The 16,406-nt window shown below is 43.2% G+C and overlaps 1 protein-coding gene across 3 annotated transcripts in view; it reads right to left on the reverse strand.

Annotated features, from left to right (window-relative positions):
- Positions 1-16,406, reverse strand: part of Esrrg (estrogen related receptor gamma) — a 635,772-nt gene that overhangs the window by 612,466 nt on the left and 6,900 nt on the right. The window contains exon 1 of one of the 3 annotated variants that reach the window (XM_008834810.2): positions 10,076-10,274. The exons of the other annotated variants lie outside the window; for them this stretch is intronic. The gene's annotated coding sequence lies outside the window, so the exon portion shown is untranslated. Of the gene's footprint in view, positions 1-10,075; positions 10,275-16,406 lie in introns of those variants that run through there. 3 annotated transcript variants of the gene reach the window in all.

The following is a 16,406-nucleotide window of genomic DNA, read 5'->3' on the forward strand; positions in this document are numbered from 1 at the left end:
ACCCCTGGACAGGTGGGCTTGTGTTGTATAAAAAAGCAGGCTGAGCAGGGGCCAGGGGAGCAAGCCAGTAAGCAGCATTCCTCCATGGCTTATGCTCCAGCTCCTGCCTTGAGTTCCTACCTTGGGCTTCCTCAGTGATGAACTGTGACCTGGGAGAGGTAAGCTGAATAAACCCTTTCTTCCCCAAGTTGGTATTGGTCAGAGTGTTTTGTCACAGCAATGAAGAACAAACTAGAACACTTGGTTTCTTCATCCATCAAACTGGGAAGAAAATGCGGCTTGTTTAGCTTGCAAGATCTTTTAAGATCAATTAAGTAAGAAAAGAAGTGAGAAGCATACTTAAATGAAAAAGATTGCATCATAGTGAGCACATTGCTCTCGCTATACATTAATCCACTTCATGCTGATAGTTGCAAAAGGGTAACAGGACTTAGGGATCCTCCAGTGCTAACCCATGAAGGACTATGAGGATGGCGGCATGACTTGTCTCATGCTAATGTACCAGAACTTCTTCCTCTTGGGCCTCTTCCTGTGTCTACTTTACCTCTGTGGGAAACTCAGGTCTCAAGAGCAGCATGACATAGAAGATGTCTCAGATCTAGAGGTCAAAAACTGACCACAGTATAAGTCTCAAAGCCATCATCCCTAGTTGTGCTGCTTTTGACTAAATACTGTTTAAAATGGGCTGAATCAGGGCTGGAGAGATGGCGCAGTGGTTAAGAGCACTGATTGCTCTTGTAGAGGATCCTGATTTAGTTCCCAGCACGTACATGCAGCTAACAATCATCTGTAAGTCTAATTCTGAGGTATCTGATACCCTCTCTGACCTCCATGGGCATGCACAACATAGGTGAACTTATATACATACAAGTGAAACACTCATACACATAAAATAAGAATGAATAAATAAACATTAAAAATAGGTAGTTAGAGCTGGAATGATGATCCTAGACCATCCATTTCCCTGGGTTACTTGAGTGTGAAATGAGCTCCCCCGCACCCTCTACATACACATACACTTCCACCCCCACACACACACTCCCCCCCACACACACTTCCCCCCCACACACACTACCACACACACACACTTCCCCCCACACACACTTCCCCCCCACACACACTACCACACACACACACTTCCCCCCACACACACTTCCCCCCCACACACACTACCACACACACACACTTCCCCCCACACACACTTCCCCCCCACACACACTACCACACACACACACTTCCCCCCACACACACTTCCCCCCCACACACACTACCACACACACACACTTCCCCCCACACACACTTCCCCCCCACACACACTACCACACACACACACTTCCCCCCACACACACTTCCCCCCCACACACACTACCACACACACACACTTCCCCCCACACACACTTCCCCCCCACACACACTACCACACACACACACTTCCCCCCACACACACTTCCCCCCCACACACACTACCACACACACACACTTCCCCCCACACACACTTCCCCCCCACACACACTACCACACACACACACTTCCCCCCACACACACTTCCCCCCCACACACACTACCACACACACACACTTCCCCCCACACACACTTCCCCCCCACACACACTACCACACACACACACTTCCCCCCACACACACTTCCCCCCCACACACACTACCACACACACACACTTCCCCCCACACACACTTCCCCCCCACACACACTACCACACACACACACTTCCCCCCACACACACTTCCCCCCCACACACACTACCACACACACACACTTCCCCCCACACACACTTACACACACACTCACACTCCCCACACACACACACTTCCCCCACACACACTTCTCCCACCCATACACACACACACTTCCCACACACACACATTTCCCCCACACCCACACACACCCATACTTACACACACACACTCCCCCCACACACACTCCCCACACACACACTTCCCCCACACACACACACTTCCACACATACACACACTCCCCCCCCCCACTTCTCCCCCTCACACACACTTACACACACACACACTACTTCCCCCCACACACACACTTCCCCCATCCACACACACCCACATACATCACACACACACTCCCCACACACACACTTCTCCCCTCCACACACACTTACACACACACACTTCCCCCCACACACACTTCCCCCATCCACACACACCCACACCCACACACACACTTCCCCCACACACTTCCACACACACACACTTCCCCCATCCACACACCCACACACACACACACACTTCCCCTACACACTTCCACACACACACACTTCCCCCATCCACACACACCCACACACACACTTCCACATGCACATTCTACACACACACACACACACACACACACACACACACACACTTCCCCCACATACTTCCACACACACACACTTCCTCTTTCTTTTCCTTCTCATCTTTCATTCCAGAAAATATACTTTTTCTTTAAAAAAAGTCCTACAAATTGTGTCAGGTGAACGGGGCAGAACAGCCACTTACAAGGAAGATGATAAAGCCAAGGCCTGGCCCTGCAGTTCATTGTCTGTGGACTTGGGCAAGTTCCATCACCATTTATAAGATGGAGATGAAAATATTGCATAAGATTAATGAGAGAATTGGATCAATAATGATACCACACACAGCACGTGGCATCATGCCTATTTAAATGTGCAATAAAGAAGAGCCATTATTATTTTCAAACTAAGTATCAGTTCCAAATATTTATGGCATAGTGAATAATAGGAAAAATGGCAGATTTGGAGGAGAATCTCAAGATAAGACACTGCCCTGACAAACAGTGTGTGCGAGGGAGAAACTACATCTAATCATTACTAACGTTCCCTGAACTCTTAAAATGTGCCCGATGCTCTTCTCTAGACTCTTACATGCATTAACTTACTCGGCCCTCACCACAAGCCAACGTCATGATTCCTATCAAAGACAAGAAAAGAGAAAAGGTGGCCTAGCGGGAGCAATGCCAGGAATTTGTTACCAGCAGGAAGTCGCAGTCACTGACAGGCACTACTGCATCACATGGAAAAGTAGGTGGGACAGGAACTAGATGAACAGGGACCCAGATGGACACGTATAAGGTCATTTCTCTTTTGCTTTGAGCGACCTGAGTCCACCAGAAAAGTCTACTTTCCTGCTCTGCTATGTGACCTCAGAAACAGAAGGACACCTAGGTCCTGGTGGGAGAGGAGATCTGCATCTGTGGAAGCCTCCATGAGGCAGTGCCTCTTCCCCCTCCCACTGCTCCTGTCACCTCTCCTCCCACCCAACCCTGACTTTGTTTTTCCATGGAGGATAAATTTCTGAGTCAATTGATCACCTTCTTTCTCTTTAAATGACTGAAATTGTGCCTGCATTAGCAGGGCTCTTATATACCAACATTCTGACTTTTTTCTCTTATGCAGGAAAGAAACCAGTACACCCAAGTTAAAGTTTTAGGAACTGCTCACAGCCCTGAGCTCATTTACTGCAGGTACATACCACCCACAAACATCAGCATCTCCATCATCCCCATCATCATCAATGACTATTGACCCTCTGTGCCAAGCAACTAGTACCTCTTCTCATACATTTTCTGTATTTGCTACAACATAAGGAAATGTTGAAATCCATTGGTCCCTTCCAGATGCATACTTCCCATGAGCACACTGCTCATTTCAAAATAGGAAAGACTGACAATAAGATTTACTGCTACCTCTCTCATGTAAGGGCAAGACTAAGCACTTAAGATATGTCATCTGACTTAATCCTCACAACAAATCTAATATGTAAGTGTTTTAATCTCAGTTTCTCACAGCCCTGAATGGCTGTCTTTCTCAAGAGTCACAAGTTGTAAAAGAACAGCATTGAGATTTGACCTAGACATATATGATTCTTTTCTATAATCACTTTAAGATAGTCTCTCCACTTCCTAAGTTGGATTGTTTTTGAATTCCATCCTATAGTAGAACAGACTACAGAAAGGACAGCCTGTAATGCAAGACAACTCTGAACTTTTGTCGCGACTTTCACTTACAAGGTGCGTGACCTTGGACCACTTGTATATCTATGCAATGAAATACTTCCAGCTCAATCTATTTTGTGATGTCTGGAGAAACAGATTATAGACTGCCATCATGTTCAATTCTGACCAGAGAGGATTCTAGAAGAAAATTCATTTTACTGACTCCTTTGGTGATGGGACCATCAGACAAGAGCAGTTAAAGAAAAGGCTGGCTAGAAGTGTGAGAAAGGCAGCCACCTCACAGCTGTCCCTTCCCAAACAGTGCCACGAACAAACAAAAGCCCCTCTCTGGAGATCTCCGCTGGCACCCTCTCTTCATTCCTTTCTGGGGAGAAAAAAAAAAAGAGAAATTCATATTTTCATGGCGAATGTATCACTTTCGGCCTGAAACTGCCAAAAACCAACTGCAGACAAAATCCATCTGACAAAATCCCTTAACTGCTTTGATTCAGTTCTTAAAGGAGATTAGTCGTCAGAAGGTCACTCCGAAGCCATCCCACCGCACACTGCAGCTAGGAGGTTCAAAGCCTTCACTACTAAGGGGATCTCCATGCTTGATGCCCCTTCTCTCCATGTGTTTAATCAATGAATCAACAAATAGTTCCTGAGCAGGGCTTCCCTGGGGTCTGCGGGTCACTTCAGACCTGGCTCTCTAGTTCAATAGCAGGAGAAAGAAAAACAGATTTTTCTGACTCTTCTAAAAGCTTCCGTTTATAAAACCAGAGCTGGCATCAAAAGACTGTGGGTCTACTGTTCCTCTTCTTTCCTTCCCTGATCCCTCTGAGTCGCAAAGAAAAAGGAACTACAATGTAGTGGAAAGAATATGGAATGAAGAGAGGGAGAAGAAGGAAGGGGCAGGAGGGAGGACTGAAGGAATACGACCTTTATATTTTAGGTCAAGGGCAAAGGGCAAAAGACATATCAAAGTATTCAATAACTTTCTCCTTGATGGCATATAAGCTACATCAACAGAACCATTATTCCTGCTTTTACTGTAGTTGACAATCTTGGAAACCAACTAGTAACCAGAGTTTTAAACTTTTAAGATTAAGGAAATTACAAATGTCTTTTTAAATTTTTAATTATTATTACTGCTTGCATGTAGAAGGTTTACCACATCAGGCATGCGGAGGTCCGAAGGTAACTCTGAGGAGTCTCTCCTCTCCGCTCACCTTTATGTGGATTCTGGGAATTGAATTCAGGGGTCAGACTTGGTGCAGCAAGTGCCTTTCCCTGTTAAGCCATCTCAATGGCCCACAAGTGTCATAAATATTCTTATATTCTCAACTCTAGCAATAGGGTTATACATATAACTATGAATGTCTGATACATTTAAATCTTTTTTGCCACCAACCCTAGCAATAGGATCCTATATGGTATTTCAATAGCCACAGTCTCAGAAATGCTAAAAAAAAAACAAAAAAAAAAAAAACAAAAGAAAGTTAATAAAACTCCTACATAATTTTGCATGAAAATGAAAAAATATGTAAGATATCAATTCTGGTTTTAATAAAATGTTATGTAAAGCACTATAGGATGCTATGAACTGAGTTGCCATCTCCCAAGTTACTACAGTATAGAACTGTCACCAGGACAGGGTGAGCTGTGACATGAGCTTCTCAATTAATGAGGCTAGTTTCAGCTCACTAAGAACTTACTATGCAGACACAGTGCCGACTATTATCTATACACTGGCTCCTCTCTCCAACCTCCGCTGAGATGCTCTAATACCCTCCGTCAATTCATGAGACTACAACAGTCAGAGAGATAAAGTCATTTTACCAAAAATATTTTTAAAAAACAGAGACTGGAGAGATGACTCAGTGGTTATGAGCACTGGCTGCGCTTGATGTTCAGGTCTCAGCACCCACATGGCAGCTCTGTGACTCCAGAGGATCCAGTCACCATCTGTGACTCCAGGGGATCCAATGTCTTCTTCTGCCCTCCATGGACACTGCACACACACATGTGATGCACAAAAAGACACACAGACAAACCCTTATACAAATAAAAATAAATCTTTTTAAAGCAATCTTAAAAATCATTGTTTTGTCAAAAGCAAAGACCCCAACCTACATCTCCAATGATCATGCTTCTTTCTAAACCCCCGGTGACTGATACTTTTAGTCCTGTACTTCAGCTTAGAGAACAAGATGAGGAAAAAATTAAGAACTATATTTTTAATCTTTGGTTATACTTTCCTTTTGGGTGTTAAGGCCACACAGTTGGACCAGATAAACCTATTTATTTTTACTCTTAAGGTCGTTTGAGGATTTGTTCCTCAGGGGTCACATGGGCTTGGGAGGAGCCCCTTGCTCCTTTCTTTTACCAATTCGGCCTATATGAAGTGGTTGGGCCGTTGCCTCAGGCCTGCTGTGTGGCTGTCATTAGGACTTTCACCCTAGGCTCAAGCCTGTCTCCCACATCCTGTAACTAGTCAACCTAGGAGGGCAAGGAGAAAAAACTGTCCTTTATGTCCCTCTGACCAAATTATTATAGGCCTCAAAGTATGTCTGTTAAACACCCAAGAAGGTTAGTAACACCAGTCTGGTATTTAGATTAAAGGAGCCAATATAATTTCATAAGAGTCCATATGTATAGCTAAAGGCTACATAACAAGCAACAATGCCAGACAGACGATACCTACTTTTGAGTTGTTGGCCAGGGTGGCCAAAGGGATTCCCAGATAGTAACCCAGCATAGAACTGGGAAAATGAACAGCAGACCCTAATCTTATCTAAAGGAGTATTGACAACTGATTACCACTAGATGAGGGACAGCTGACCCTCCTAAAACAAAGACCTCTAGATAGGCTGACTTGATTCACCAGAAGGGCAAGTAGCGGGGAATGGCTACGGGTGCTGACAACACAGCAGATAGTAGCAAGGATATCAGAGTATAAGGGCTCTAGTGGGGGGAGGGAGGCTATGGGAGGGTGCTATCTGGGAAGTGGGTGTAAAAATAATTAATTTAAAAAAAAATAATAATTCTTCAAAGCATAAAAATTTGCTCCTCAATAATTGGTGGATTGTAAAAAAACATTACCATTGAAATCTACCTGATGACTTTATATCCATGCTCAGATGCCAAGGAGCTCAGAAAGTAACCGACTGTGACTAGTAATAATCAGCTATATAGAGATTAGAAATCCTTGTGCATTTTAGTGTCAATTGTACTGAAAATGAATTTTTCTGTATGAAACTGTGTATTTATAGTGAAATGGAAATCTTTTTTAAAGGTTAAAACCTCATTTAATTTTATGTCTTATAGGGTTTATACTGAGTACAATATTGTAAAACCTCATTTAATTTTATGTCTTATAGGGTTTATACTGAGTACTGAGTACAATATTGTATAACTGTATTAATTCAAGTGTAAACCTAAAAATTTGCAGCCAATTTTGAAGGAGATGCATCTTAGCTCTGGAAATTGTTATTGAGTATGTTACTGCTGTTGTAATAAACTGCTTCTTCTGATTGTGTGGTTATTAAATAAATAATTTTTTAAAAAAAGAACTATATTTTTATTATAATTTACCCATAACCTCACTTGGACTTGGTTATTCTCAACCTATGCTTGAAATTGACCTCTGCTATACACATCTGTTACTTAAGTTTCAGCTCTTTTTGATAAGCACAGTTAGTGTTAAAGTACCAAGTAAATCCTAACCCCACATCCTTAGCGGAGACATTTTGAAGAATTTGTCAGTCCAATTATGCACTGAGGCTCTCCAACATCTTCAAAAGATTGATATTCAAAACAACCACCACCCATAAATATTAGCACTTATGGGTCTAAACAGAGTTTGCTAGATAAAATCTTAAGAGTAGATGGAGGGGTTAATGCTTTTAGATCTCGTTGAGCTCCTTAATTACAATTTCCATGGGTTTATTGGCTCTGGCACAGTAAGGGTACGACTAGAAAAACACACACCTGAAATCCATACAATGTAATATGCCCTGAATATGTGCTCAATTATGCAGCTATGCAGGCGATTCTGTACCTCCAAAAGAGGTAAATCACAAACACGTCATTATCTTTCATCCTAGGACGATGTGGTCATTTATGCCATCTAGGAGTGGAAGGGATGGAGCCCTAAACACCAGTTCCAGCCTGTTTCACTTTAACACAAGCACACCTAGCCAAGTCCTTAAAGTGCCTGTGCGACTTTGAGTCTGACAGCATCCCCACTGTGTGTGACGAGGTTCACCTCCAAATCTGGACAAAGGCACAGCTGTGCTCCTAAGTGGCCCTCAGCCCTGAAACTCTGACAACCAGACTTTCTTCTTGTGTTTTCATCAACATAGCTGATCAAAGCTTGCCAAAGACACCATGAGATCAGACCTCAGATGGGCAGTGTTCATTTTCTTAGTTGAAAGTGAATTTATGAAGACAACCATTTTCACATATGAAACTATCCCTTCCAGAGAAATGCAGATGTCGTTATGAGACTCAGACCCTGTAGAACTAAAGAAAGGTCTGGGTGCATGAAGACCCCGAGGCCAGGCCCAGCACTTGCCCCAAGACCTGAGTGCACTTAATACCGCCCTGCAGAAGTTGATTTGGAAGCAAATGACAGTTTTCAGAAAAACCAAGGTTACAGATTAATCCAGAGACCCAGGAAGGAGGCAAAAAGACAGACATGCCATTTAAAAGGGAAGGAGTAAAGTGACCTATGATCCCATTGTGTCCGAACGTCTAGTGTGCAGTTAGCACACTAAAAACTCCAAAATACTCAGACCTTTGTTTGTTTGTTGTTTCTAAAATAAAGGTACTTACCAAGTCAAATACCCAAGTCCCCACACTTTGCCCAAAATACATGGGCTACCTTTCTTCGTGGAAGGCCAGAGTGGGACTTGCCAAGCTCAAAGGTATCTACTCTGGTGGGTTAGAATTAGGTAACGGGGGAGAGAGGAGGAAAAAAAACCAGACTTTCCCTTTAAAACTGAACAGAAGCAGATACCAAATCACATGACCTTTTACCGTAATTTCTATTAAAATCATTTCATGTCTGGTTGCCCCTGCTCTCCCGGCTCATTTGTATTGTTTACAACAAGCCACTGCACTGGCAGTTAGTGGTGGCCGAATCCATGGTTACTCGTTTTTACATTCACTAGTTAAATGGAATGCATCTCGGCTGTGGGTTTCAGGGAGCAAGCTCTTAAGAAACCACAATCCAGCCATCAATCAGACTAATCTGAGAGAAATTAATCTTATAAACATAAGTATTGTTGCAGATTAAAAATTGATAGAAAGGGGGACCGGGCTTTTATGGGTTGGAGTTCCAAAAGTGGGCAGGCTGAGATTTGACTCAAAACCTCGGCGTGTTTGGTCTGTGGTCTCCCTCTGACAGTCGGTCATGTCGTGCATCTCAAAAGCTTTCAAGGGTAATACGACCACCCTTGACAAACAAATCCACCACCTCCCCCAAATTCCTGAGCAAATTATTTCACCTGGTAGCTCTTAGAATCTAAACACAGGTTTAACCAGTCTGCAGCAATCCAGCAAAGTAACTTGAACAGATACACACAAGACAGTCAACACCAGACAGACAAGCAGAGTAAGATCCAATTAAAACCAAACCTCAGAGGAATACACTATGAGTAAATTAAAACTGCAAACTAATATGTTTTATGGAGAGCAAACATGGTACAAACTCACCCTATTGTCCACGAATTTATGTCATTAATTCTTTGAAAAGCATTCCCCAAAAGCTAACTTGTTTCTCAAGATGGACATGACCAGCAATTAGCATTCCTAATAAAAATTCAGAAGTTTTATAGTTTAATGCCCACAGTAATTGTCCCACAAGTCACATGTACATGCCAAATGAGAACTCCAAATAGTTACAGCTAACATATTACAACCCCATCTACTGCAAAGTCACTGTATCAGGAGCTACAATTGATTTGTTTCCTCAGAACGAATTGAAACCGAATGTAACATAACGTGGGAAAAATCCCTCCCGTACTGCTAATTGGATATTGTACAATGGCTCATTGCAGCTTTGCCCTGCCCTATTGCCGCCTAAATCATACATACTTACACGTTCCGGGTTCTTCCAAGAGTTTGGTGCAGTTTCAAGGACAAATGTCTTAAGCAAGCCTCTCTACTGTGCAGCAAGGAGCTTGGCTCAGATCTGATGACAGGACACAGTGCTAAATCTGACAACAGTGAAGGAAACTTCCTGTGTGAAGAGGAGAGCTGGGAGAGTCTCAGGGTTAAAAAGGCTGCTCCAAGGTGCGGGTTGGTTTCTCCCGGGTTGTGTATACACGGTAACAGCTGAGCTGTGTTTGCAGCCCTGCAGAAGGGAACCTTTACTGAAAACCAATGGCATCACATTTCAGCGGAGCCAGCGCCAAGTGCTGGAGAGCAGCGCAACCTTTGACAACTTCACACAATTCACCCCAGCGGACTCCGCACAGGGTAGGGAGAAATGTGGAAAGAGTCTCCCACAGCCAGGACTCATCTCTGTGTGTTAGCACAGCATCTGACACACTGAAGGCTGGAACTGGCTGGACTTGGGCACCAGTGCAAGGTACTCTCTGAGCTTAGCTTAAAAGTAGCTTCTCACCGTGTTCTATCTGCGAGCAAACTTTACCTGATTTGTGTTTGTGTGTATGTGTTCATATGGGTGGTGCATGTAAGCAGGTGGGTGCATGTGCATACATGGAGGACGAGGGGGATGTTTGGCTTCTTCTTCAATTGCTGTCTACCTTATTTTTTGAGACAGGGTCTTCCACCAAACCTGGAGCTCATAGACTGGCTGACCAGAGAAGCCCCAGGGAGCCTCCTGTCTCTGCCTCCCAGCACTGGAACAGTAGGTATGTCGATATTTGTCATCTCTCCCAGTTTTTCCGTGGGTCCTCCTGCTTACACAGCAGGCAGTTTACCCACTCAGCCATTCCCCCAGCTCCTTAATCCAAAACTGTAAAGTGTGTTCCCATCTGTTTCTTCTATACACCTTTTCTCTAGGGCTCCTGTGATATTCCTGGGAAATAAACTGAGGGGCAAATAATACAAGATTGGCTCATTTCATAACACAGTCTAGACTCTGCCGATGGAGAGGAGGGAGTTTTAAAATGACCGTGTTATTAAGACCATTTTATTATTGTTCATTATGAGCTGATGATTACAACACAGTGCTCCAAGAGAATTCACTATCCTAAGAGCCTGGGGACACCAAGAACGGGCAAGTCATAAAGAATGTGGGAGATGCACACCAGCATGGGAATCAGTCTTAATTATTGATCTTAACAAGGACGAGAAGGAAAATTCTAGCCCTTACTTACTCTCTCTCTCCATGAGTGAAAGCTTTTTCAGTTTATTATATTTTATTTATTTTGGGGGGGAGTGAGGGAGGGTGTGTGGAGGTCAGAGGATAACTTGCAAGGGTCATTTCTCTCCTCCCATCACCATATGTGTTCCAAAGACTGAACTGAGGCCATCAGGCTCGGTAGCAAGAGACTATTTGCTGAGCTATCTTGCTGGCCCTCCATGAGTCAAATTGAAGGAGCATAAGAGGCAGAGAGAGAGGCCATGAGAAAGAATGGGCAATGCTAATAGCAAACTTAATCCAAGCCATTGTTCAAGCACTTCATTATCTATGAGGTCCCTGCAACCCTGCCCCTCTCTCCTGCCCCTATGATAAGTCTACACGATGGCCTATTGTATGGTATCATCTTTCAGTATTGTGCATCTTACTTCGAAGGGCAAAAACCACAACTGGCCACTTAGCAGAGGTCATAGGAATTGTGACAGGCAGCTTAGGGAACTGTTGTCCTTGTCTGAAGCCTGGTCAAGGAGCTACCTGTGCAACTGGTAAAGCACCCAAGGCCTTCCCCCTGCATGATGGCCACATCCTAGTCCAGCAATAATGATAATGCTCTCACAGCTGAAAGCCCACACCATGTCATGAACAGAGCCTGGGCTCTGACACCAGGTTAACTTTCCTATCCTGACTTCATCACTCCACCTGCACAAGATGAAGTTGTTTAAATCTCCAAATTTCTGTTCCCTCATCTATGAGAGGGATACAATCTATCTACCATTCAAGATTTTCATGAAGATTTAAAAGGCTAACATATGTTGGGGATGGGCCACCGAGCCTGGCATGCATGCATTCAAAAACATTTACTGAGTCTCTCTTCACAAGCAGGAATGTTGTCAGCCACCATGGGCACAAGGTCAATGGCAACATGGTGTCTGCCCTCAAAGTACAGGTCCATGTTAGGTCCCCCCCTCTTCTTCTCCCATAATCAATGTGGTCCCTATTGAAGGCATAAAAACACTTCCAAATCCTGTGTCTTGGGACTGAAGATGTGGCTTGGTGGCTGAGCACTTGTCTAGCATATACCACGCCCTGGGCCCATCTTCAGTGCAAAACAGATAAACAAACCAAAGGAACTTCTCCCTCTCATTTGACCCTTATAACAATTTTATGAAACATATGAAGGTATGCGCAATTTATAAGTTGGAAAACCACATATTAAATAGGTTGTACAACTGGTAGATTGAACCCTGAATGTCAATCAAGTTTCTATGGAAGGCCCAAGCACTCTTAGTGTCTATATGAATTGGTCAAATTCTATAGAATTCTTTCTAGAACTACATTGTTTTATTTACAGTGACAGGGTGGAACCTAGAGCCCTGACCACTGAGCTATACCCCAGCCCTCTGTACTGTTGTCCTAACAATTCCATATGTATATCCTCCACCCCTAAAGGCAGCATTAATGTCATAAAACAGAGACTGTATCTTCAAATGATATGTTATTCACTAACAGAATTACCATGATGGTAAGAAAACACAGCCAATAAATTTTCCTAAATGGAAAAGAAATCTGAGCTTGGCTGACTTTACAGATTCTGACCAATCTCAAAGGAAGCTATAGCACATGATGGCATGAGGTCTCTGTGGTCTTCCATTTCCCATACTACATCATCAGTGGCTTCCAAATAATCTTATGTACCTCAGAGTTCATAGCACTGACTCATAGTTAAACTCCCTGAAAGCTGTTTTCTTCTTGTTTAGTGCATGGCTACCATATACTGAGGACCTCCTGGTTTTCTGGCAAAAGGGAATTAATATTGACTTGCAAACTCCAACTTGATCCCATGACATCTTTGACTTTAGCCTACCTCGAGTTCTAGGTTTAACAGATCACAGAGTGAAGCATGTATCCACTGCAGATAGAACTCAAGAGTGTTCTTTGGATCTCCTTTCTGAAATCGTCTGTACAAACAGCCCAAATACCATTAATAATTCTTGACCTACTCCTTCATCCAATGCTTTGGGATATAATTCATTTATAATGGAAAAATCGGCTAGGCATTTGTCAGTGACTCATACATAAAGATATCCTTCAAAGGCATTCATACCATGTCTCCACTTGGAGCCCAACTGACAACTGATGTCTTCTGTTCATTAGTTCTAATCTTATACCCTGGAAACAAGTTTTTCAAATGTAATTTATATCACTACTTATGAGTATTTACTACCAAACAAGGATCCCTGTAGTCTTCACAAAAATGCAGGAAAGTATTCATTCAAAAGCCCACTGAAAAATACACACAGAATATAATATGAATGCATGTGTATAGCCAAAGACTATATAACAAAAGGTACAGTGCCAGGCAGGGGAAACCTCCCTTGGTGTTATTAGTCAGTGTAGTCCAAGAGACTCCCACAGTTACACAGGCTATTGCCGCAGCTCTCAATTGCCTCCCAGAACCTGAGGGTTATTGCTGAAGACAGAACATACTTCAGACACAGGACTTAGAGCAACTGAGCTGAAATTGGTATCAAGGCCTCCTCCTTGAAGACCAGCTCTCATTGTACAAAAAGATACTATACAAACTGCCAAGGGAGAAAACCAATCAATGACTGCATCTGGTTAAAAAGTCTATGAACCACAATGATGACCAGCCCAGCAAATCATTGTAACTGGTGTAGTAGTGGCCCTTTTATCTTGGGTGTAATCAACAGCTGTCTAATTGGACTTAAGGCCTGCCCAATGGGAGGGAATTCATATGTGGTACTGTAAACAAAACCAAATACACATGGCTGGAAAAGCCATAGAGCCTAGAGAAAACCCTACCTTTGTCACATCCCTAGAGTAATGTAATTTCTTTCTATATTCTAAATACATATTTATAGACAAGTGTGCCTTTCAGCACTCATCAAAGAAGCTTCTTTGTGAAATAGAGACTATTACAAAGTTCCATAACTGGCCAAATGCAGAGAATAAGTGTCTATAAGGTGCCCAACCATAAATGGCACAGCTACAATGCATTTTCTACACCTAAGGCTCAGGGAACACAGTGGAACAGGAGGCAGAAAGAGTGTTAATGCATCTCTCCACTCTCACCAGCGAAGTTTTCTTGTGCAACAGATGGTGATTAACTAGACAGCCACAATTGGCCAAAGTGCAGAGAGTAAGAGACTGCAGAGTGTGTATCCCTGAATAGGACACCTGTATCAAACCTCTGCAGCCCAAGGCTCAGGGCCCAGTGTGGAAGAGGAACCAGAGAGATTGTAAGAGCCAGGGGTGCTGGGTGACCACAAGGAAACAGAGCTTTCCAGGAAGGTGGGAAATTACTCATATGAACTCTCAGCAACGGTGACAATATACATAAGACCCACACAAGCCCAAGCCAGACAAAGTCCCAGCCCAGAAACTGGAGAAGGGGATAAGTTAGCTGAGGCACTACTGTCAAGTGATAGCTGCTGGGAGAGGAAGAGTTGGTTTCCTTTAAGGGGGTGATGCTAGTTTGGTTAACCAGGCTCTATTGCATGGATGCACACCAAAAGGCATTTGGGGATATAAACTTGACTTGATAGGCCTTAATAAATAGACAGAGTACATAAAATCTGGTGGTGTGGGGGTGAACTGTTAGGGGGAGCAGTTAGAGGAAGGGGTCTAAATATGATCAAAATATATTGTATGAAATTTGCAAGACTTCAATAAAAATGAACTCTTAAAATGCAGGAATTTTAGATTAATATCAATTTACTGAAAAAGTACAAATGGCAGACAAGTTTGGGGACAAAAAAAAATCACTGCATACATAGGTTTTATTTCCAAAGTCATTCTCTTGTTTATTTGGGTGAGAAGTGGCCCCATAAAGGAGAGTAAATAAATAAGCTCCCCAGGTGTCGGCATTGCCTGTGTTAGGGTTTCCACACCTGCTTCCACCTCAGCTGCCCATGTCTGCAATACTTCCTGCTTCCAGTCTGCTCATTCCACAGGATGTCAGAAGACTGCCAACCAAAGAGGTTCTGCAGTGAGATGAACACACCTCCAGATGGCCAGACCTGGTCAGCAGAAAGTTGGTTGGCCAAATATTTGTTCTCACCACCTGGAACTAGACAACTTCATAATTTATAGAAACTTTTATACACAAGGATCTCATTCAACTCTCATAACTATCTTTGAGACGTGACACTTTGACTAGTCACATTTTCACAGATGATAAAGATTCAGAGAATTAAATAATTTCTCAAAATCAGAGAAGCGGTAAGTGGCCCAGCAGAAACTCTGAAATGAGAACTGAGTCCACAGCATCGTCCCTTCAGGGAAAGTCTGCATGCATTCATTTTCTTCTTGTTCTTTGGGATATTTTCTTTTGTTCTGTCTTTTTGTCTTAATTTTTAGACAGGGGGCTGGCCTGGTACTAAGGCTATCCTCCTACTTCAGTCTCCCAAGTACTGAGATTACAGGCATAAGCCACCATGCATGGCTCTTCATCCCACAGCTCAGCTAAATACAGACTAGGCCATTACACACACACACACACACATCACACAGTCACCCACACACCCATACACATCACACTTAAATCAAACTCACACATACACACACATCACACAGTCACCCATACACCCATACACATCATACTCACATCAAATTCACACATACACACACATCACAGTCACCCACATACCCATACATATCACACTCACATCAAACTCACACATACACACACATCACACAGTCACCCACACACCCATACATATCACACTCACATCAAACTCACACATACACACACATCACACAGTCACCCACACACCCATACACATCACACTCATATCAAACTCACACATACACACAGACACAAATACACACTCACATGCACTCATACTCTTACATATACATACACTGCAAACACACACACACACACACACATCACAGTCACCCACACACCCATACACATCACACACACATCAAACTCACACATATACACAGACACAAATACATGCACTCATACTCATACATGCACACACACTGCAAACACACACACACACACACACACACACACACACACACACACACACACACAGAATATGAGACTCATTCACTCATATCTAATTCTCCA

The sequence above is a fragment of the Nannospalax galili genome, unplaced genomic scaffold (genome assembly GCF_000622305.1).
Source record: "Nannospalax galili isolate Female #2095 unplaced genomic scaffold, S.galili_v1.0 scaffold657, whole genome shotgun sequence".
Taxonomy (NCBI): domain Eukaryota; kingdom Metazoa; phylum Chordata; class Mammalia; order Rodentia; family Spalacidae; genus Nannospalax; species Nannospalax galili.